Below are 24656 nucleotides of genomic sequence, written 5' to 3'. Positions count from 1 at the left end.
TAAAAGCAAGTATAAAAAAAGGGCGTAATGAAAGGGATTTTGTTGTTCTTTTTAAAAAAAGAAAAATGCATTAGACAGGTCCATATATGACAGATTTGTTTGTTTGTTTTTCGCCTTTACTTTAAAAACAGCTTTCGAGTACTGTTTAGGACTTGGGGACTTTTGTTCTTGCCTTCAAGCCTGGCACTTCTGAAACCCAGCACACATCACAGATCAAAATCATTCACGGATTTTATTATGGCAAAATTGACAATTTATGTTCATCTACCCTGAACAACGGAGACCAGATTTCATCAAATGATTTCTGCATCTAATTCAACAGCTTGTTGTTAGCAGGGAATAGGACTGAAAGGCTTTAGAGAAAGCCAGCTGCAGCACTGCACTGGGAGACCTGCAGCACCTTCACAAGCTACAGCTTCTAAACTCGCCGTATAATGGAAATGCTGCACAGCCCATGCTTAACTTTGGAGTCCTGCAGCCACCAGGGCAGATTTTCTTTCTTTCGTTCTTTTTTTTTTTCCCTGTGTAAAGCAGACCATAAGTAGTAAATGAAAAGACAGACTTGGTATACTTGGTAATAAAGGGAAAGCTGTAACGTTAATCATTAAATGGAGGATGGAAAGAGATGGAAGTGCTTATTTTGATTTTTTTTAATAGGTTGAGGTCCATTATTTATGTATGCTGATACTCACAGATCTGGGAGCCAGACTAGAGACAGCTCCGTTTGGGAGCACAGTGGCTTGATTTTTGGCAGTGACTTCTCACCGCTTCTCCAAGCTCTGGACCCTTCTGAAAAAGTGGTGGTCCTTGTGTGTGGTGGGCGATGCTCAGGGCGCCCTGCAGCTGGGCTCCCCCACCCTGGTCCCGCATGGCGCCAGCTGGGCCGCTTGCAGATGGCTCTCAGGGCGCTTCTTGGGCTGTCCTCCGTGCCAGGGCGTACACCTATTTTTGCTTTATTGGGGCTCCAAGCCCCGGTCACCAAGCAGGGTGACCAACGAGAGAGGAGCAAATCCTTATGCAATTCTGGCGCTTCTCACCAAGAAGAGCAGGGCTGATCTGAGAGCTACGGAGGGCCGGGGAAGAGCTTAACCTGAAGCATTTCCCAACAGGCAGAAAGTTCGGCATAAGCCACAACACACTCCTATTTTATTCCAAGCCTGGCCAACATCACCGAGGTGACATGGAAATTAAAGACTTTAATAACTCACTAAAGAAAAAGAAAGAAGCATGGAGTTCACGACTAGGCTTTGCAGCTCTTGATATGGACAGCATTTGTATAGCCATGTTTTTTTTTCTTTTTTATAAAAATAGTAAATCGTATTACCCCCATGCTGCAAGACCAAAGATTCGCAATGATACCTTAATACAGATTAAATAAAAATAGCACCACCTGAGTCAATCTGAGGATGATAATGCCTTGTAATCCCGCACTATTAAAGGATGAACGTTTGTACAGCAGTGAATCAACACGAGATACTTGCACTAGCTTACACTTCCTTTTTTATGCTATATAACAACATTTATACAAAATGTAGAAGACAGGTGGTGTTTGTAGGAGGAACAGTACACAAAGGAGAAAACAACACTGTCTATTATAGAATAAGCCAAACCCCGCACCCTGCTATCCTCCACTTCTGTAATCTTGGCTAGTAACTCATATTTTTAAAAGCAAGAACTGCTTTTAACAGGTAAACAAGCTAACATACTGACTCTCAAAAGTCTGAACTTGTGCATCGGGCACACACACAAAGCCTGGAGGCATTCAGACAGAAGATTCATTCAGAAAAACAGGAACAGATGAAGAGCAGTGTTGCATGCCCATTCTGCTTTTTCCTTAAAATCCTTCAATGAGTAAACAGCACATACAGAAAATAAATCAACAACAGAGCATAAAAACGCCTCAATAGTCAAAATCCTAATAGGATCTATTTCTAATAGTAATAAAAGGAAAGAATCAAACATAAATTTTAAAATTCCTGGATACAGGAAAAGCAGAGGCTTTGATTAGTGATACGTGGTCTCAAACATAACAAATAGTTCTGAATTTCTTTGTTATATGAGCCACTTATGCGAGGTATTTCATTTGGCATCGTTCTCCCCATTGGTTCTTTTACGTAACGTTTCTCAGTTCATTGCACTTTATTTTTCCTGCTGCGGTACATTTGCACATATAGCAGACATATGGCCCTTGCAGGGTTTTCTTTTTTTTTCTAAGAGGATTTTATCAGACTATGGGGAAAGGTAACACCAAAAGCTAAAGCCAATGAAACTTCTCCCTTTCTTCAGCACCTGAAAGCAGGAAACCAAAATGTAGCATTACAGGTAGTTCACACCATGCGAACTGACTCAAACCACTTCCCTCCCTAGGCGGGCAGGGGGACGGCGCTCCCCAGGGACACGCGTGCAGCGACGGAGGGAGCAGCCACGCACACCCTCCGGCGGCCACTGGGCTTCCCCGGGTTCCTTCAGGCAAGCTCCAGGCACGGCGGGCAAGTCAAGGAACACATTCGGTTTCTCGCATCCCTGTGGAAGCCGCTCAGGGCCAGAGTGGCGCACGGGCTGCACGCAGGCGAGCCGGGTACCACTGCATCGCCCGGGCACGAGGAGGACCCGGGCCACGGCGAGGGGCCACCTCATGCCCAAGCATCCCCCCAAGCCCAGTCCCTCCAGCGAGAGTGCAGAGAGGCTCTCTTCTCCCTGCAGTTCGGATCACCTGAATTCAAGCTTGTTCTCTGCACAAGCGCCTCCCGAGGCACCTTCCTCTCCACCATTGGGGGTCCTGGGATGACCTGGCTCCTATCAGAGGTGCCGAAGAGCCAACGCTGGGCACTGCAAACAGACTCCATAATAACTTGAATTCCCTCATCCCTCCTGGATTTGAGGGATTGTGGGTGGGAGGACACAAATGAGAACCAGGAGTTACATTGCAGAGAGGAAAACACTATCTGAATCCTCAAACCAGGGAGTTTTCAAAGGCTGTAGAGCAGAAGATGCCCAGGCTGAAACCTAGGAGAGACCTAACCAGCTGAATGGTGCAGCTGAGCTTTATTTCATTATTACATCCCTCCCTGTGGAGCCTAGACGCTCCCAGAGAGAGCAACCCCACAGGAGCTCAGGGATGGGGACACAGACGGGCAGCGGTGACGCCTGGGTGATGGAGGACATCAGCATGAGGGAGGTCTGACATGCTGACAGCGGAGGCAGAAACCTAGCAAGAATTCAGCAAGCCGCAACACACGGCAGTGGGTGGCAGAGGCAGCGCGGAGAGGCACAAACACGGCACATGACGCCGCTGCAAGTGCAGGAGCATTTCTAAATACCTCCAAGCCCTCCAAGCACCAAAGACCACAGCTTTTACTGATTTCTGTTACAAGCGACACATAGTCCTAAAGCATCTTTGCAATTAAAAAAAAAAAAAAAAAGAAGAAGCCCCAAACCTCTAACAACTTCGTAGGACCTCCTCCTCCTTACAGTCGGCTTTCCTTGAAAATAACGGTTGAACATGTTTCAGCTCAGTTTTCAGTTTAGAAAAAAAGTCTCTCAAGTTTGATAGGGCAAGTCTTTCAGTTGTTGGTTGCATAAACTTTAAATTTTCTATTTCAAAATTCAAGGATTTGGTTTTCTAGCTCTACACTCCACTGCTGAATCATAAGTCTTCATACAATCCAGAGCACCAACAGCCCTGTTTAGCCCAATTACATGCAAACAATAGGCTGTTTCTGCTATTCTTCACTACACATTTAGAGCCACCTGTCCTTCACCTCTCACAGTGCCAATCTGCTCGCTCTCAGCTACACTATACAGCCACCTCCTCAGATACTTATCCCTGCATGCATCTTGTGGAAATCTCCTCCAAAGCCACTTTCTTCAATGTTCCAGAGCTGAATATGACCTCCCAAAACCAACTTCTGCTGACAGGGTATTGGAGAAGCCCAAGCCACACACAGGCTTTCCACACTGTTGCTAAATGGTTTTGGTGCCGCTCCTTGTCCCACATCCATCTCTGTTCCCCATTTACTGTTACATTTTATTGCAGCATGCAACTTTTGTTATTCACTCTGTGCCCCTGGGTTGGAAGATACTTGTTTAAAGGCTACACCAATGTATGTGTCAGCCTGTATGTATCAACGTCACTGCAGTGACACCACCGCCTTGAAATCTAAGGTTCCACCTATCTTCTGCATGTGCTTCAAGGCTAAGGCAGAAAATCCTGGGACCAAATTACATTCACATCCACTATGCACAGATATCACTCCACAGTCTTCTGACACAAAGCTGCACCAATGCTACGGTCAAGCTGTGCTCAAGGCAGCAGAAAGAGGCCAGGGATGAGGAACAGGAGATCCCAGTGCTGATGACAGTTTGGCCATCCTGTTCATGGAGGCCCCAGTGTGGTCAGTGGCTGGTCCTCCAGCCACTCTGCTGGCAGAGGCAGTGACAAGTTTGCCTGTGCCCAGAGTGATTTATGTGCTTATAGCTAATAAATATGGCTAAGTAGCTTGCTCAGTCAGAGGCTGTGACACCCCACTAGAAAAACCCTTAATGTGTGCTCCCACACTCCCAGACTGGGACCATTGCCTTTTCCATTTGAGCATACAGCTGAATACGATGATGCACTCCAGGCTTCATAAAGCACACCAGCGTGTGCAGACTGCCAATTTTCTGCTGTCAGACACCATCAATTCCAAGCATGCTCAATTTGGGTAAAATTCAACATTATTTTCAAGCACTTCTATATTTTTAAGGTGCTATACTTTGCTCTGAAGCTACTCCCTGTGCCATCAACTGCACACTGCATTCTGAAAAATGCTCAAGCGACTCAGCCCTCGTCTATTTTCAGGTCTTTCATTTACAATACGCCAAATAGGAACTGACACAGCAAGACCACCATAAACCTCCATATGAAAACCATATGCATTACAGAAGTACCTTAATACTAGTATGGATTCCCAAATTGGAACACACCATCTGTATGTGAAACAGAGGCGAAACAGGGAGCTTAAAAGTAGCAAAACCGTGATGTATAAACACCTCTAAATCCTGTTCACAAAAGTACCTCAGGAGCCCAAGCCTTGCTGAAAGACCGGAGGACTTTTGTGGTTTTGCAAAATACCACCTGATGGCACTATGAAGGAGGAAAAAAACCCAGCAACTATAGCAAGTGCATATATTTTTGAGTATTAATAAGTTTTCCACTTATAGCCTATTCAGATGTTACCTGAAACAACAAGAAAAGAAAATCTTATCATACATAAAATTTAAACTGACAGTTTTAAATTGCCTGGCCTTTAAACCTACAACATTACAGTCACCAATCCCATACTCCACTCTGCCCTGAGGAAGAGAAAGTTTGATTCATCTTTCAACATCTCAGAAAGATCAACTAATGATTCAAGTCCTAATATAGCAATTATCAGGACAAATAGCATTCAGGTTTATTACAAAGATTCATGGTATCTGCAGGGAGGGCAGCGGAGAGGAGAGGTTCATAAGCTATTACTCACAGGAACAGTTGCAAAAGGAACAGTTTGGGCCTGTAAAATACACGTTTTATGAAGACACTCCTCAGTCAGAAGGACCAGCTAACTACATCTATTGCAACCATCAGTGCAAATTCTAGCAGAGTTGATTTAGTTCCCCTTATACATAAAACATGATTAATGGAGTTTATTAGGTAAGGTTGTTTTGTTGATGTAAAAATGTAATTGATAACAAATACATTTAAGATTTAAAGATTTAGATTTAAGAGGCATTAAGCAACAGTAACTTTTCTGACGAAGATGAACACGTACTTTTAAGTGGGCACAAGCACAGTACAGCATACCAACCCCAACATCCTTCCCTGCCCCAAAAAGAAAGTGAACACAGTTACATCTTAGCTGCGCAAAGTATGGATACTTTGCATTAATCCGGGATCAAAAGGCACCTTATCTATGGAAAACATATTATTTGAAGAGGAAAAAGTCCATGAAAGTCTTTGGGCATTCAACTGTAGTTTATTAGCCAGTCTGAACACATGAGAGCTCTAATAGCTTATATCCTGCGCACTAGGGAAATGCAACTAAAGAATAAACTTCCTGAGCAATTAATGTGTAATGATATAATTTTGTTAATCTCATTGGAAATAATCTAGAAAGAGGAAACAGACTACATATTTATCTAGAAACAGCAAAAAAAATGAAAAGGGTACCACAGAGCAGATTCCTAGTTTGTATACCCTGGAAAAGACCAACTCCACCAGAGGAAGAGAAATTATAATGATTTACATCAGTTTTAGAGGTAGGTCTTTAGCTATACCACAGTAACATCAGCATTTTGGTATGAATCTTATTTTTCTGCAATTTTTCTTCACTGCTTCAACATTTAGTCTACTTACAAATAGGAAACCAGTAAAGCACATACATATGAAATAAACAAAAGTTTGGGGTACAGGCAGGAGCCAAATCAGCCACACACAGCAGAGATTAGAGGGAGTGATCCAGGTTATTTAAACCTTTAGAAGTTCCATTCCATTAGATTAAAATAGAAGGTCAGATTTTTTCCCTAGAAGGTTGCTCTCTGAATGGAGAAAGCTTTGCCCCACTGGACAGTGTAGTCTTTTAGTACAAAATACAGCATAATCTGCACAGATTTTCCCTGGTGAAGTCAAATGTTTAAAAATATGTATGCAATATTTATTTAACTAATCAGCTCTCAGGAAATTCATTCTGGTGCAGAGGTAGAGCTTAATATTTTGGTGCCAAACCCCTACTCATGGGGTTCTAAAATTAAAATGTACCATAAGCTGAGCAAATGGTGAACTTCTGCACCAGCTGCAGAATAAATGTTGACATTTATATTTTCTATTATACTTATTAAAAGAGCACCATGAATGCAGTAGGATTTGGAAAGTACTCACCACCTATCTTGGAACCTCTTCAGAGAAAGTCCACAGGGCTCAATTACCTGAAGAAAACACAAAACAAACATGCTTTGCAGCACAGCTTTCTTTAAAGTGACAACCTCTCCCTTCTCAGTCTCCCCTCTACAAAACCAATTTTCCCAATTGGAAAAGAAACTAAAATTAGTCTGAATATGCAAAAACTCTGGTTCTTACTCTAAACTAAGCAATAATTGCAACTTTGTTGCCTTTTTTGCATTTTATTATTTATCCTGAAATAGAAGACACCTCACATGTTGAAAAACGCAGACTGCTCTCGAGTTTGGATAGCAAATTCTTATGGCATTGAAAAAAATCTACCCAAACTATTCTTCCTGTTTAACATCTTCCTTCAAAACTCATCTCTCAAAATAGAGAAGAATCAACTTCAGATTACATCAAAATGCCATAGCGGAAAGGTTTGTTTGGCTTATACCTCAAGTTATTAATATGCTGAGATCTAAGAACAGGAGAAAAGAAAGGAACTGAAATAGGGGGAAGCCAATTTGAAGATTGCTGGAGCCATTATACACTGCTATGAAAGGACAGAAATCACTTCTCTTTCTGACTGAGTATTCTTCTTCAATAAGCAAAGTATAGTAATTTGCATCCCTTTGGCAGCTGCCAGCTACAAATCCTGACGGTTCATCAGCACTTATGGAATCAGCGCTAAGAGCACTAGAAGAAGTTCACCTGCTCCTACAATTCACAATCTCTGAAAGTCTATGAATTACAAAATAAAAAATAAATGATTCGCTCCTATTCCCACCTTCCACAAAGCCCCACGGCAGACAGAACTATGTGTAATTTCTCCAACTACTGCACAGATACAGAAGGCCAGGAAGCACCAGTCCAATCCATCCTGCTGCCTACAGATCCATTGCACCCAAAGCCTTCTTGACAACTGTCTGATTTGGTAACTTCATAACTTCTACAAGCAAAATCCCAGTTAGCTGTGACCCAACTCACAGAAGCCTCTAGTCCACCACAGGATGCTGCTCCAGACACATGAACCATTTGGTCTATCCAACATAAAGCCTCAATCGCAAAGGCACCAAAGCTTCCCAGCAATCTCCTCAATGGTTAACCATCCTTAACAAGCAGGAACTTCTTCCTCTCATGATACCATTCATTCTTATTATCCCTTGTCCTAATCCCTACAGACATGTAGAAGAGGTTTTGTATTTTTCCCCTCACAGCCATCTTTCACATATTTCAAACCCATTATGCCATCCCTTACTCTGCTCTCCAGACGAACTCACTCCACTCATTTCCATCTTTTATTTCCAGTTTTTCAGATCCCTGTTCTAGTCTGCCTCTAAGCAACTGACTAAGCACTGTGTGACCCATCACAACCCTAAAATGCTTTTTCAGTGGATCTACTCCCTAGCTAGTCTGTACAGCCAACTCACTCAATAGGATTTACATTAATATATCATTAACTCCTGCAGATGTGAATGCTCAGACCTCCAAGTTCGTTTTCCAGTTTGCCAAAAGTTATTCGAAAGCCTAATCCCTCCTTCCAAGTGCTTATAACCCTCACTAGTGTGGTGCCACCTGTTCACTCTGAACACCTCTTAACAGAAGCATGAATTATCATGGTGATAGCTTACAGACCCAAGCCATGAGGTCCACTTCTGCAAATCCCCACTGAAAACCTGTTTCGAGTTTGATCACTTACCAGAGCCAATCCTGGAGTACAGTAGTAAACCTATTCTGCACCATCCGTAACACAGTAGTTTCACCAGGATTTCTTTTCTCCAGTTTCTCTGAGAATATCAGAACTGTGCTAAAAGCTGAGACTGGAATATATCACCTACTCTTTGCCTATCCACAGGGCCTGCTACCCTTCCATAGAAGGAAATTAGTGTGTTTGACATGATTTGTTCCAAACTAATCCATGCCGACTGTAACTTATAAACACCCAAAAAACACTTACATAGGAAATTATTTATTAGCTTTCAGAAAAATACTATAATAAAAGTCAGACTGACTGTACTATAATTCCACCTCCTCCCCTTTAAAAAACTCAGTACTATATTATTGCTGTATCATTCTTATGGAAACTCACAAATTCTCCACAGGTTTTCAAATATAATCATCACAAAGAAAATAAAATATTCAAAGTTAAGTAGTGAGCTTAAATTGCGCTCTTTGCATAAATAACATGGAAGAGACAAGTACTGCAGAAGTGAGGTCAGGTCATACTGCTGCAGCATGGGACCATCAGTCACCCCTCCCCAGAGGGGCCTTCTCCACTGACCACACATGGTCCTAGACCACTAGCTTTTACTAAAGACCTAATCCTGCAGCGCACATCCTCCCCAAAGCTGCGGGATGAGTTCAAACACAGCTCTCTACGGTACAGAGTACACAGGAGAAGGTGGGGGGAAACACTCTTAAGTGAGTGCTTCCTAAATTGTTTTTTTCCTATTTTATCCTGATGTCTTTCCCCTTCAGTGCACGTCTTCTGCACACAGGAAGGAAGGGCGAGACTCCATGAAATCCTGCATTACTCTCACTGGGCAGGCACTCACAAATGTCGCAAACTGGCAGCAATACAACCATTTCAACAAACAATTCTATGTTTAACATCTTTTTTAGGAAGAAAACCTGCTATCTTCATTTTATGAAGAAATGAATGCCAACCTGCCCAAGCTTCCAACCCAATGAAACCCCGTGGAAAGGCTCCAAAAGAGTTGAATCAGGTCAATGGCAGGGCAGGAAACAACCCAGAAGCAATTCTGATGCCCCCTCTGTGAGCTGTTGTGCCTTTCTTGTGCATGTCCCACTCAACCTGAGCCGATTATCTGGCGCACCAAGATTACCTGGTCACTATTAAAAACTACATGCCATTTCCCAAGCCTCAACTAGATTTTGGAGTCCAAAAGACTTTTGGAAAAAAAAATGGCTACTTAAATTCTTATAATCATACAAAACCTTTGCTCCAACCCTACGGAGTAGAGGGTAACTGGACAGCAGAAGTTAATCTCTCTGCTAACAGAGCATGAAGAACTTAAATCCACTGTCAATTAAAAGTAAGGTATAATTGAATTAGCAGAAGCAACTTATAGTAGAAATTCAATTACAAGGCAGAATTAAAGGAAGGGATATCAGTAACTTTTGGAGGCTGAGCAGGAAGAGGTGTGTACATCAATCTACTACTTTCAGGGCTGTCAGCAAAAAACCTTAAGGAGACTGGTCCAAAGAACAGCTTGCAAAGCTCATCCTCGCAAAAAAAGCTTCCTAGACAGACCAGAGAAACCAAGAGGACAAATGCTTTCACTTTGTAACTGTTCCTGCTCCCTCCTTCATGGTTAACTGAACCTTTCAGCCCCAAATTACACAGATTTCCTTTCACACAACTGATTTGTTTTGCTTAGACCAGAAAGGCCTCTAATTCGTACTTGGAGCCTTTTGCCTCCTCGACAGGCAACACATATTCAGCAGAGAGGGCCTGCCTTCATGCCGGTGCCGGTGCTGCCAACCCATGCCGCAGCCTACACCCGCAGCACCCAAGCAGAGGACTTGCTGCACAGCACACACGTATGAGCTGTCACACTCGGCATGGCCAACTGCCCAATAAAAATCATACCCTTGCTAACTGCAAACATAGTCCTGAATGCCAGTGCCAAGTTCTTGCTTCAGATCACAGTTTAAACTATCTGGCAGGTGGAAAATTTCCGCACGATGGTCACCAATGACCCATCCTCACCACTCCCCTCTGCCTCATCCATGAGCTTTTTTAATTGTGCTGTATTCCTAGTCAGGCCAGGCAATTCTTCGTGGTAGGCTTGGACCAGCCTTAGCTTGCATCAAAGCAGTTGCAGGCACCATTTTTTCTGGTTTTCTCTCCAACGTGATTTTAACTCTTTTCGTTTGCTTTACTGTAGATATTATTTATCAAGTAGATTTCTTTCTGCTTCATGGAGGAGCCTGAAGTGTTGTAGGCACTTCTCTTCCCTTAATGGCCACTATTTTACCCTCTCCTGTTCTAGCCTCCATTTGTTTTCTTTTACCTGATGTTATTCTTAATCAATCTCAGTGCTGATTGCTGATAAGGCCCTCCCACACCTCCAAAGTTCAGCTTTCATAACTGCATTAAGACAAATCGATACTGTTATTAGCTTGCTACCTTTGCGAACGGTGCGATCTGCCTGCAAGCAGTGTGTGCAGCAGCAACCTTTCTGCTTGTACAGAGATGACCTCCAGCGCTATATGAAATCTATGCTCTCAATTAGCAAAGCTCCTTCATTTACAATTTCTTTTCCAACTGGAACCTGCTGTTTTACAAAAAGTAGCTTTTTCTTTTTCCTTTTTCTTTTAAATGCAAACTGATGAGGGCTTGTTGGACACAATATTCTGCAGTCTTCTCTACTTGTGGGCAGCAGCACTCAAGGACAGCTGAGAAACAACTGTGCGACCACCATTTGCTAGCCTCTTCCTCTGGTCACCTACACTATACTACACTAGTGGGCTCATCACCCATCACTGCACTCCATCTTTGACTATCACTCTGCTGCAGGTGCTTGGGGATGCACCAGGACTGAGGCCATTCCAGAAGATATACCTGGTGTTGAACTGCTTGAGAGGGTCCTCCACCCATCCCTTCTCACTTCCCTTTCTGTCCCTGACCTTTCAAATTAGCACGTTTGAAAGACAGCACTCAGAGCTCCCCCCCCCCCCCCCCCCCGCAGGTCTGAGCAGTCCAGTCTAGCCAGGTAAGCCAGAGCTGAGCCAGGTAGCTCAAACCACAGCACAAGGAAAGTCATCTTACTCCTTACAGAGGACTATATCATTCTTCACAAGCCAGTCTTATGGTTGCTTAGACACCAAACCTGTGACAAGTTTCTTTGTTTTCTTTAATGCCCCCAAATTACAGAAGAGATGTCAGCCAGTTCACCCTGACCATCAAAGAATTTTCACTACCTGAGCTCATTTTCAACCTGACTAAATCCTCAAAATCACTTATTGTGGCTCAAGGAGATCCAAGCTAGCCCAGATACTGTTGCAGTTCAGCACAGGCTAATTTACTTCGGTTCCTGGGAAAGTTTTGCAGCCCATATTGAGCTCCAAGGTACCACAACTAAGGATTTAGACACTGGCTAATTTAAAAGCTAACTGAAGTACCCTCTGCAATACCCCTGCAATGACTCTGGTGTAGATATGCCCTCACAAACTGGTAGTGCTGAGACTTCTGCTACAGATTGAACTGCTGTCCCTCCTTTCTCTGCTTTGGATACTGCTAGTAGCAGTACAGCCCCTTTCCTTTTACCATTTCACCTAAGCAACATCCTTGCAACATCCCCAGAAAGGTATTATAACCCAACTGCACCAACGGGAAGCTAATGTAAAGAGGCCATGCAACTTCCCAAGGAATATTGCAAGAAGCACGTGTTTAAGGCAGAGATTGAACTTGGCTCCCCTGAGCCACAGAATAACCATAGGTCCATCTGCTTTGTGGCCCTAAACCTGCTCCCTGCTAGCCACAATTTTCTTGACCAGAACAATAACGCACCTCAATCCATACACATCAAAGCAGGCACATGCAAGACAAACATGGTCACACAAACCCCAAAATCCTTGCAGAAAGTTCCTGGCAGTCATCATCGTTAAGCACCACTTTCACAATGACAATTTTTAGCCAGACAAACTAACGAAGGAACCACCAAGCACTGGTTGCATCAGGAACCAGCAGCGGGGAGGCGGTCGAATCATTTCTCAGAGACTGTATTTGCCTATTTGGAGCACCATTTGCATCTACTGACTAAACAGGCTGGGGGTTCCCAGGCTACTTTGATGCTCTAAAATAGCCTGCATTTCCAGGAGATAGCCATCTCCTGTCAGCTTTTTGTCTTCAGGTTTTCTCCCGCTGCAGTTCATTTGAAGACGTTCCCAACATATTTTTTTGCAACTTCAAGCACGTTGCAGCATCACCGGTACCTACCAGCTGCTTGCCAAGCAAGCCTGACACTACTGTAAGAGTGAAGTGAAGTGAAATGGCCAGCTGAAATGGCCAGGTCCACTTTTCATGCAGAGCCAATACAGAAAAGACCATGAGTATATCATTAAAAAAAAGAGAGAGAGAGAAAGAAGGAAAAGCAGGAAAAGCAGGAGGCCAGGGGAGGTGAGTAGGGCTATTGGGTTTGGACAGGAGGATAGAGGGGTAATATAATCTCCCCCTAGTTCCCTGGAAAGTTGTTTTACTTTGGTTTCCTTTAGCACTCAGGTATATCAAGTAAGTTAGCAAACCTTGAGAACACGATGAGACTATTTACCTGGCTGCATAAATATAAACTCTCCTCCTCCATGTAACCAAGCACGTTGCATCTCTGATAGAAAGACTATATTCAGAGTTTACTCTCCTACACAAGCAGGAAAGTCACGCTTTAGCTCTGAAATGTCAAAAGCTGGGATCACAGTAGTCAGAAAACCTAAAAGATGATGCAGCCTATTCCTTCAATTTTTATTGTGAAATTTTGAAGAAATACTCCAAGTGGCACTGCTATGGTCCATTATATTTTTGCTGTATGCTGGAGCTCCCTCTTTACAGCACAGAAAACATATGTTAGCCTAGACGTAAATTGGTAGAAGATTAGGTCCAGAGTCAGTAACTGTTGTTCCAGCTCCAAAAACCCACGCACTCTCAGCATCCCTGAAGGCTTACTTGTTGAACACAGCTATAATGCAGCAGTTAAATCATTGACGGAAGCACAGCCTGAAGTGTGCTGCATGAGAAGCATATCTCTGACTGATGCTGTCATAACACAAAAAATTATCTGTGCCAGATCCGGGAGAACAATGGGGAAACTAATAGAAAGAAGCTTGTGCAAAGGGGAGAAAAAAGGAAAAAAAAAATGCAAGCCAACACGGCCTATAATGAAACACACCACAGGTGATTCTGGGATAGATTAATCTTGGGTGGAGACAGAGGCAATTCCACTGGCTTTAGAGGAGTTTTGCTCACTTTGACCAAAAGCTGAAGATGGCATTTTCACATTATACAACATCTCTGGCTCGAGTATTTCCCACTAAGGGACTCTGTCACAAGTTGGTTGACAGCATTTGGCCACTGAGGACACCTGCACTGTGATGTCCTGTTGCAGAGTGGTGAGGAAGCCATGTGGGTATCAACAAATAACCATTGCAGTTCTTAGCTCAGATTCACATAAGCAGAACTATCTGGCGTATTAAACACATCCCAGACTTGGGTTCCACATAAACAGCTAAAAGGAAATCACAGTGGCATAAAGAGTCCTTGCAAATTCACAGTTAAGCAAACTTTGGCTAGGAGGGCTCTTTCAGGACAGCACCAGCACTAAAATGAGAAGCCAGGTTCAATTAACTTGATGTTATCGCATAACTGACTCCAAAGGCAAGTTGTATAAGGTTATATACTGCACAAAACTCCTCTAGTACCTGTTTATTGAAGACAGATAGAAAGGCACAGCAATTCTAGCACTCTAGTATGACTAAACACATTAAATTTTATTAAATCTAATTTAAAGTGTCAGAACAAGATGAATTATTTTCTCTTAAACATTTTTCCCTTACTGAATTGCATTTTTTTTTCTTTTAACAGGCAGTTGACAAATGCTGCGTACTGCCTTGTTGGACTTGGACACAAATGATTAGCCTGCAATTAAAAGCACACAGGCAGTTGGGGATGGAACTGTGCCAGTTATTTACTCTATTTCCTCTTGCAAACTTTTTTCCTAATACGATTAACAAAACTGTGTCATTACGCATTCATTGCTCAGGAAGTTTATCTCTCCCTTCCCCTTTTCAGTTGCATTTCTCTGCTTCACAGGATGCTCTAAACTAAACATTGCATTCAAGTTATATGATAAAACTTTCAGAGGAACAGAGTGAATAACAAAGGTCATGGGAAGGAGGGTATCTGCTAAAATAAGATTTGCTAAGTAGCTGCACAGGGGAGAAACAGTGTCCACTGCCTCTTATTAAAGGGGACTGCAAATTTTTATCAGCTAAGATATCAAGTGGAGGGATATAACAAGGCAGTTAAGACTAAAGAGTTCAAAAACTTCCAAGAACTAAAAGAAGCTCAAATTTACTCAAAAAAACAAATTATAGTGATAAATGGTAGCAGAGATAAGGTGTCTCATCTAACCTTAAACCTGTCTGCATATTCAGGCCCTTCTACACTAAATAAAAAGTGGATTCCCTGCACTATCCAGCTATTTGCAGCTGGAAGGAATCTGCAACCAAGTTAATCCCTTGACAAACGCCTGAATAGGTCATTCATTCATTTAAAGAAGTATATACATTCTCACCTCTATAATTACAGGCTGGGAGAAAAAATCCCTTGAAAACAAAACCAAACAGATACACTGGTGTCTTGCTGACCCTCCAAAATGCTGGAAAAATAACTTCAAGAGCAAAATTTCCTATATGCTTCAATCACTGCATTGCAGACTGTACAGTATCAACCTCCAGTAATGACTGACATACTAAAACAATGCTGCCACCGAGCTCAGGTTTAAACCAAGCCTAACAACGCCCAGTAGGACTCTGCTCAGCTGTCTGCACGGCTTCACCCTGGCAGCTGGGGAACCTGGGCACGCACCGAGCGGCTGGCAGCCAGGACACAAGCCCGGAGCGAACTGCAAGGGAAAAAGGCGGCACGAGCATCCTTTTGCTCAGCCACCAGCCTCTGACGAACCACGGCAGCAGACGCACTTGCTCCTTCTCTGCCAGCCACAAGAACCAGCTCCTCCAGCTGGTGGAGGAGGACGGGTGGATGCGGTGGTGCGGCAGGCTGGCTGCTGACAGCAAAGCACATATGCAAGCGAACTGAGAGGTATGATGCCGTACTGCTTGTAACATTTAAAAGCTGCCACTGGTTTGCCTTCTCACATAATGGCTCCTACGCCAGGACATACACCTGTTATAAGCCGCTGAGTGGCTATTAATATTAAATAGTCAGCCCAGACTTTTGTATGTGTACAGCTTGAGCTGCAGGAAATAAAAAGGATATTAAATTTTCTCAAAAACGTTTTTTTCACTTTTGTGAAACTCCCCCGCAGAAGCAATGTAGAGCACTTTTGTCAAAAACATGCCTCCCTACCAAGTGTAAAAAGCCAGAAGGACCTTTAAAAAGAGGTATACAAGATCCCAGAGCCGGCCAATGACACCAACCCTGCAAACAAAACTTGGCAACAAGCAGCAGCTAATTCTAAATCTCCCAACATAGACGGACCTAACGTCTGGTTGTGAGGTGCCCAACCTCAGGAAGATGATGGCCAAGTCAGTTGCCAAAGAAAAAGGCCCTTGAATACGTCCTGCAACAGGCCACAGTTGTAAAAAAAGGCAAGCAAGGACATGGCTGCTTTCAAAAGGAATAATTTCAAGAGATTACCTTGAATTATGCTTGTGAAAACGAGCATTCGGTACATTTACTTGTTTCTGTTACTATCAATTCACAACAGCTTGCCTCATTTAAGGCGCAGGACTTGTGGAAAGTTGAGAATACACCTTGCTAAAGGCTTGCTAACAACCCAGACTGGAAGTGATGAGAGACACAGGCAAACGCCAGGAGATCTGAGAGAAGAGAAATCACAGTCAGTGTTGCTGAGAAACTCAGATCCAGCAAAACTGGCACACGGCAAACCATTTTGTCAGAAGACAGACACCCGGTGTCTGTGACTGGCACAGTGATTTTTTTCAGTTCTCTGTTCTCGAGAATCCAGTAGTAACTTGGCGGGCTTGAGTGATGGGCAATGTTCTTCAGCAAAGACTCCTCTTCTCCTGTCTGGGCTCTGAGAAATCATTTGAATCACAGAATTCACTTTCCATAACAGAGGAAGTGCTCTGCAACTGAAGATTATTCACTGGAGTCTCTCTATTGCTGTTTTCAATCTGAACAGAACAAAAACAGACCCTTTGCTCTTTTGCAAAGTCCCACCGAGGTCAAGAGGGCTTCACAAGGGCTAGTTGTGCAATTCAGTTTGCAGGTCCAGGATATGCTTAAGGAGACCGGAGAGGAAGACTAGAGGATGAATTTAAAATTAAGAATGGTCTTACCTCACTCTGTGTATTGCATGAAAAACATACAGCTCTCAATAACGAAGCTTTAGGGCCAGATTTAGGAAAGAAGGATGTTTTAAGAAGTGTGACGTGAGCAGTTGTGACTGGAGCCTAAAAAGCCCGTTCTCATTTGCTTTTAGACCATTACCACAACTCCAATTACCCACAGTTTGAATGAAATCCAATTTCCATTAAAAAAAAAATCTTCTGATACATCTTCTGACAATCACAAAAGAGCCCTTTACATGCTTAGGCAGAACTGCTCCTTCGAAATGAGTCTGGCTTTGAGGAACACAGCATTCTTCCAGCTTGTACTGTATTTCTCAGGGGAGGACAGACAGGCATAAAGCGACCAAATTCCTTCCACAGCAACCTGAAAAGAGTCCACAGCCCTTACTGAAGTCACCTAGCAAACCTGCATGAGCTCCACTGCCAAGAAAGTAACAGCAATAGACATTTTTAATTAATTAAAAAGCCTTCCACAACTCCTCACCTGATTTCAAAGTATTTATTCCACATTAAACTCCAATCCCAGGGGATTTACAGTCCTTACATTTGCTATGGGATTTTCAGTCCCATTAGTGACAGATTTGGCCTGTTACCTTTCCTTAATGTGCTTCAGCACTGGACTTCAGCCTCAAAGCTTTATTGCATGAAGAAATGAGAGAGGTTTGACACAGGCACCTACTCATTTTCATTTGAATGAGACTTTCAGAGACTACTCACAAAAAGGTGGCTGCAAAAAATATGTATTTCAAATACCTTTTTTATTTTGAATAAGTGTTTCTTTTAATAATCTTTTACGTAAAAGATCACCATTTTTCTAGAAATCCCTCTGAAGCAAAGCTGGCATGCATTATCTCAAGTGCAACAAGGCTCGGTCCAATAGAATTTCAAGTAGCATCTAATAATGGAAAGCCTTTTACACTGATTTTGTCTTCTTCTTCTATCACCTTCACAGAAACTGTGGCTTTCTCTTTTTAAGAGCACTAGTAGGGCAAATACCAATGAAAGGAAAGACTGAGGGAACACAAAAGCACAGGGATATTACCTATTTAAAAAGAATCCCGACTTGGGAACTGGAATATGTCTAACAGTCAGGAAAGCAAGGATGTTGACCACACTGCCAACAGTTAAAGTGGGAGGAAAACAAATCCCAGCTTGATACGTGATGGCACTTTGACAAGTTTGCAAAATCCAGCTGCCTACAATACTCAGTGGCCAGGAAGCTTCCTCCAGTTGTATGTTCCCAAGCCACAATTTTAAGCTGCTGAGTTCGTATCACCTTTGGTGAAGAGGATGAAGAGCTTTCAAGTGTCTTTGAATATATTCAACAGATGCTGCTTCTAGGCCTTTTCCTACTTGCTTTTTGATCGTTTTGAACACCCATTTTATAATTAAACTCTGTGCTATGTACACACAACTTCCTCCCATATAACCCCCTCATACCGCAGTTCTTATCAACCAACCCCAAATTGCTCCCCATCCTTCACAACACAAGTTTGTGCCACTGCTCCTGGAAAACCTTTGTTCTAAGAAACACCAAGCGATACCTTTCAAGAAACACCATTCATCTACTAAAAAAGCCCCAATAAGAAGAAAAAACAAATGACGCTCCACAACTGCTGGCTTGTTTGACATTACTTGCAGTACGACCCAAAGCAGCAAGCTCTCTCCCTTCGCGCAACGCGAGAACTGCCAAGAATAGAGAATCCTGTTCATAACGGCCTTTATTACCAAAAAAAAAAAAAAAAAAAGAAAGAAAGAAAAGAAAAAATCCTGCTCCCTCAAAGCAGCGAAAAGCATCCGCTCTGTACAGACAGGCGAGCCTGTGCAGAGCAGAGGTGAATTAAAGACACAGAAAGCCAGACTTGCGCGACACCCACGTGCCCCGGCCCCGGAGGCGTTTCTTTTCCTCACACCTCCCACGGCCGCCACCTCCGCCTATGCTAAAATGACTTTGCAACAGCCACTTGCCAACTTTCAGGCATCAGCAAGATGTATTTCCTTATCCCATGCCCAAGCTATGCCATCAATCATAGTCAACAGCAACGCTTGTGTTTTCAAGAAATTACAGGAGTTTGGCATTTGCACACCAATCCTTCTCCCTGCAGCGTTCACGGCAAAGCACTTCCAGCACTTCCACTTGCGGAAAGTATGTGCTTGATGTTGGCTTGCTGCATGGCCAGTGAGATCAAAAACAAAAACACCTTTGCCCCGCTGACCAGTACGCTGATAAATTCATTATGATAAAGCCATTGTCCAAAAACAAAAATGTAAGTTAGTGGCTAAGCCAGCTGCCCAAGTTTACCCGTTGGTCCTGGCCAGCCAGTCAGGACCTTAGGGCATCTACTTGCTGCTGGTCATCTCTGCAGGTTCAAATCATGCTTTGGATATTCAGCCTCCTGTCATCAAAGTCTCCAGATGTCCCTGTCACCCACGTCAAGTGTTTCTCAGCACAACTGGTGATTTAAAGGAATATCATCAGCTTACAAAACCCCTCTGAAGAGGGTAAGGTTCCAGCAATACTAGCAAGTATTCTTCTTTCCTGGTTGTTGAATGCAGATTAATCTGGCTGCACCATTTCCCATTTAGTCAGCCTGGTCTACCGTCTGCAGAAAAGGAAAGGAGAGCTTCCTGAAAACTTAACTGTAGAAATCACCCCCAAAATTGGCAGAAGGTCTCAAAGGCTGGCGGTGCATTAACTGTGTGTAACTATAGCTACGCAAAATAAGCTTTGTTGCTGTTTTTTTTCCCCAGTCAGATTTCAAGTGGATTGTTTTGCCTCATATAGGTAGTTCAATCATCGGAAAAAATGTGGCACACAAGAAAAGGGAAAAACTGATCAGTTCGCAGCTGGCATCTTTTGCATAAAACGTCGCCAATACAGAAGTAGGATCTCAACTAATATAAATCACCAGGCAGAACTCATTAAACAATGTAGTTCTTTCTCTGACTTAAAAAAAAATATACACATACAGAACAAGAAGCACTTAAACAGTCATGAAATACTATTTGGGATCTCTTCCACACTGGTTAGTCACAAGTGCCCATAAACCCACTACACTGTTTATGAATTATAAGCAGCATTTGCTAATAATAATGGCATATTTCATGCAATGTAATCCAGAAGAACCACAGGATTTCTTAGATCATGAGCTGGATCTGCCCTCCAAATTCATGCCTCTAAGCTCCACCACAGACTATCAGTCACTGCAGAATGCATAATTCAGTGTGCAGGTGATCCCATAGGTCTCCCAGTCATTAAGCAGAAAAGGACACTGAACTTCCAAAAAGGTAACAGGGTTTCAGAAGATTCAGCTGGACAATGAGCCAGCAATGTGCCCTTGTGGCCAAGAAAGCCGATGGTCTCCTCGGGTGCATTAGGAAGACTGTTGCCAGCAGGTTGAGGGAGGTGATCCTGCCCCTCTACTCAGCCCTGCTGAGGCCTCATCTCGAGAACTGCATCCAGTTCTGGGCTCCCCAGGACAAGAGAGACATGGGGCTACTGGAGAGAGTCCAGCATAGGGCTACGAGGATGATCAGAGGGCTGGAGCATCTGCCCTGTGAGGAACGGCTGTGAGAGCTGGGCCTCTTCAGCCTGGGGAAGAGAAGACTGAGGGGGGATCTTCTCAATGTGTACAAGTACCTGAAGGGAGGGTGTCAAGGGGATGGGGACAAACTCTTTTCAGTTGCCCCACGTGACAGGACAAGAGGCGATGGGCAGAAACTGAAGCACAGGCAGTTCTGCCTGACCGTGAGGGGGAATTTCTTCCCTGTGAGAGTGACGGAGCACTGGCACAGGTTGCCCAGAGAGGTTGTGGAGTCTCCTTGTCTGGAGATCTTCAAGGCCCGCCTGGATGCAACCCTGTCTACCATGCTGTAGGTGACCCTGCTGAGCAGGGAGGTTGAACTGGATGATCTCCAGAGGGCCCTTCCAACCTTACTGAATATATGATTCCATGACTAGGCAGAAGATATCTATTTGCAAGAGGCAAGCAATGCAGAAATCAATGGGTTAATGAGCAAGTCACCAAAACACACCTAACCCATGAAAGATTTATTCAGCAAAAGGCTGAACTGTTTGTATTTGTTATTATCTCAGGATGGTAGAGGATTATTGGAGAACCAAAATTTCAGGCATTAATTTAAAACATTTTCTGCTCTTTAAAGCTAAAGCCCAACAATTTTGCAAGAGCAAATCCTTCCACAATCCATGGCCTAAGTTCCCAAACAAGACTGTAATACAGTCAACATGAGCTGAAGATAAATCACCTCTTACCAACAGAAATTAACTTCAGAATGAGTTAAGCTCCATGTAGATATTGAAGTTGGGCACTGAAATTATTTTCTAATACAAATAATGAACAAAAGAAACAGATCCCATACACAAACATTATGTGGAGCATCCTACGAGTAAGAAGAAAAAACATGTTAAAAAATGTTTTTCTTCCGTTCACTGGAAAACATATTGCATTTGTTATTGAATTTGACCTAAAAGTCACGCTTGAAAGAAAGATCAGTAGTTCTTTGCAAAAGCAACAGATCCTCTTCCCACGAGTATCAATGCATTTTGCGTGTGCTTAAAGCACAGCCTCATTCCTTAAAGTCATCACACTTGTGTCACCAACAGCAAGAAAATATCTACAGTATAGAATTTTAATCAGAATAGCCCAACTGGTCCACCAGCATTGCGGTCCCACTCAAGCCAAAGTCATCAACACTCTAAAGAAGACCATCCTGTTTAAAAAAAAAATACATCATGCTGCCCAATATATCATGTATTTTTAATTACAGCCATTTCTAATAGGAGATCACATGCTTTTTTTTTTTTTTTTTTTTTTTTTTCTCCCAGAGTCATAATCCAAGTTTAATGTTGCTTAGGCTACAAAGTAATCTCTCTCATTAGCTCACAACAACCGAGCCATGTTCAGCAGGAGACATGTCACTGCAATGCCTGTGAACTCCAGTGGCAGAAGGAGACATGAGCGTGCCAGGCGCTGCACCGACTGAGTGAAACAACAATGCCGGCACCTAAACAATTACACGCTAATTTTGAATGTTTGTCTACACTTAAAAGTGGCTGTCAGTACAGCCATCCAGCTGTAACAGCAAATCCCACCGACTGCAGCTGGCAGAACTCTCGTCAGCACTGCTTCAATCCATTCCCCGAACAGACTAAGCTATGCCAACAAAAACCACTTTTTTTGCCAGTATAGTTGACTCTACAACAGAATTTCTGCCAGCATTGCGACATCCATTCTATAGTAGCATGCAATGTTTTTCCATACCCTCCAACTTCTAAGCAGAGACAAATCCCAAATTTAAGGCGAGAAGCAAAGAACAGAAAAAAAATAGGTGGCACGAAGAAGCAGCGTGCGCCCTGCTGGTCAGTATTTCTCCATCTACCGAAAGCGAAGACGTGGGCAGATTATCTGTCTTTTTTCCTGCGTCCCACCACACTAGAGGAAACCAAACGCACGCAGTTGCTGTCAGAGCCTTTGACACAAACCGAAGAGCACCTGATGTAAGCCAAGAGCAAGGGCAGGGCCCGCCGAGCTGCCCCCCCTGACACCCGGTCCCCAGCTCCGCTGCCCGCTGGGCAAGCGCCCCGGCGATGCTGGCAAAAGCCTCCACAGTGCAGTTTCACCACAGTAATGGTCTGCTGAAATAGTCCCCTGGTCTTTGCTCAGGTTTTGCGCTAGGCAAGAAGAGCTTTTGGACCCGAAGCCATGACAAACGGTCATGGGGAAAGCTGCAAAATACTTTGGAGAGGGAATGATTCATTCCTCCATTCTTTTCCCTATGGAAGAAACTCAATCTCTCCACCAGATTTGCATTCATGAATGGGACTACCATACAATACTCAGCTCCAGTGCTTGTCTATAAGTATTCCTGCAAAAAAAAAACCATCAGGGTTTTGCCATAAAGTTACAAATTATCTTGCTGCAAGCAGGAGATATGGACCTGCTGAATATCCAGCTGTTCTTCTCAACAAACCTCATTTCAGATGATGCATTACACGACCTTCTCCCAAACTGAGCAGAAGCTTATTTGCATAGAAACAGAGCTGTAAACACACTAGCCCTGTTTAATTCACTATATTTTGTGATCCTGGGTATTACAGCAGCTACTCTGTGTCAGCGGAGCCAGCTGCACACGCAGGCTGGCAGGTGCCTCCGCAGCCCCAGCGAGCGAGGTGTCCCCTGCGCTCCAGGGCACCAGGGTGGCCCAGCCGCAGCCATCTCCCGGGCAGCTGGGCAGCAACCTCCTCCGTTCACCGCAGAGGAACGGCAGCGTTTCTGAAAGGCCATTTCAGAAGGCGGCACACAGAAGTCCGGATTTCCAGGAGCTGACTCAAAACACCCTGCAACATTCAGGCGGCGGGAACTTTGCTGGGTAAACGATTAACTACCACAAGCAGAGCTGTGTAACTCCCGTACCATCAGAGGGGACCCAGGCTGAACAGACACCGCATCGCTCTGCGTGTGTTCCCATACGCAGACATGCACGTACACAAATATACGCGTGTGTGTGCATGTACTTATATATTTCCCCTGCCCCGAGCACCCGGGCAGGGGAAAGTGCTGCCGTTTCCCCTCGCCCGGGGCGCGGCGGGCTGCGGAGGGCCGGCGCCCCGCTCCGCGGCGCTCCGACGGTGCAGGGGGCTCCGCGCCGCGCCGCGCCCCGCTGCGCGCCGGCGGCCGGAGAGGCGCGCAGCGCCCGCGCCGCGCCGGGGCTCCGCCCGCCCCCTCCACAAGCCCCCTCCACAAGCCCCCTCAGCCCCCTTTCTCCGGCGGTTCCTGCCCCCAGGCGCCCGCGGCGGGCGGCAGAAGGCAGCGCGGCTCCCCGCGCCCGCAGCCGCCGAGCTTTGCCCTCTGAGCGCCCCTCCGCGCCCCTCCGCGGGGCGGCTGCCGAGGCGGGCGGCGGGGCAGCCCTGAGCCCCTTACCCGGCTGGCGGAGCGGGGTCCCGCGGCGGCCTCGCTGGCGCTGCGCGGGGGCGCAGTGGCTGCCTGCGCGGCGGCTTCCTGGGAGCTACAACTCCGCCGCGGCGCTCACGCGAGCCGCGGGCGAGCGGAGCCGCGGCGAGCGGGGAGGAAAAGAGGAAATGAGCTGGAGGCGCATTGGAGGGAGGGGGAGGAAGACGCCGTCGCCGAGGGACCGGAGCAGAGCGAGAGACGGGGCTCAACTTCCCCGGCTGGGCAGCGCGCGCCGGGGAGGGCGGGGCGCGCAGCGCGCCGCCGCCGCCGCCGCCCCGCGGCGTGCGCAGCGCCGAGCCCCGCGCGGGGGCCGGGCCGGGACGCGCTCCCGCCGAGCCGGGCCACTTGGTATCGCCCTGCCCGCCCCCCGGCCGCCCCCCCGGCCGCCGCCGCCGGGCAGGAAGTGCGGGGCCGGCGGGGCGGCTCCGCGCCGCTCCGCGGCTGCCCGCGCTGCCCGGGCGGGCGCCTCCGCCGCGGCGGTGTAGCCGCGGGCAGGCAGCGCCGTGCGGAAAAAAGTTTATTTTTATATATGTATATAAAAGCACACACACATACACACAAACATGTCTATATATTTTATCCGAAATCAAACTAAAGTCCTCGAGCAGCACTTTCGGGCTCACGTCGCTGCAGCGCGGTGCGAGGTGGCAAGTCCTCCGCGCCCTGGGGAGCGGGCCAGCAGATAGCCGGTCCAGCAACACACGCGAGCC

The 24656-nt window shown here is 45.1% G+C and overlaps 1 protein-coding gene across 2 annotated transcripts in view; it reads right to left on the bottom strand.

Moving 5' to 3' along the window:
- HPCAL1 (hippocalcin like 1) overlaps positions 1-24178 on the bottom strand; it is a 69599-nt gene extending 45421 nt beyond the window's left edge. The window contains exons 1-2 of one of the 2 annotated variants that reach the window (XM_062573028.1): positions 23917-24178; positions 6899-6945 (exon numbers count right to left, since the gene is read on the bottom strand). The gene's annotated coding sequence lies outside the window, so the exon portion shown is untranslated. The remainder of the gene's footprint in view (positions 1-6898; positions 6946-23916) is intronic. The other variant, XM_062573029.1, reaches the window with a different exon arrangement.
- Between the last annotated feature and the right edge of the window lie 478 nt (positions 24179-24656).

This window comes from Rhea pennata, chromosome 3 (genome assembly GCF_028389875.1).
Source record: "Rhea pennata isolate bPtePen1 chromosome 3, bPtePen1.pri, whole genome shotgun sequence".
Lineage (NCBI taxonomy): Eukaryota > Metazoa > Chordata > Aves > Rheiformes > Rheidae > Rhea > Rhea pennata.
The sequence above is the reverse complement of the archived record's forward strand: the minus strand, read 5'-3'. Positions and strand labels throughout refer to the sequence as shown.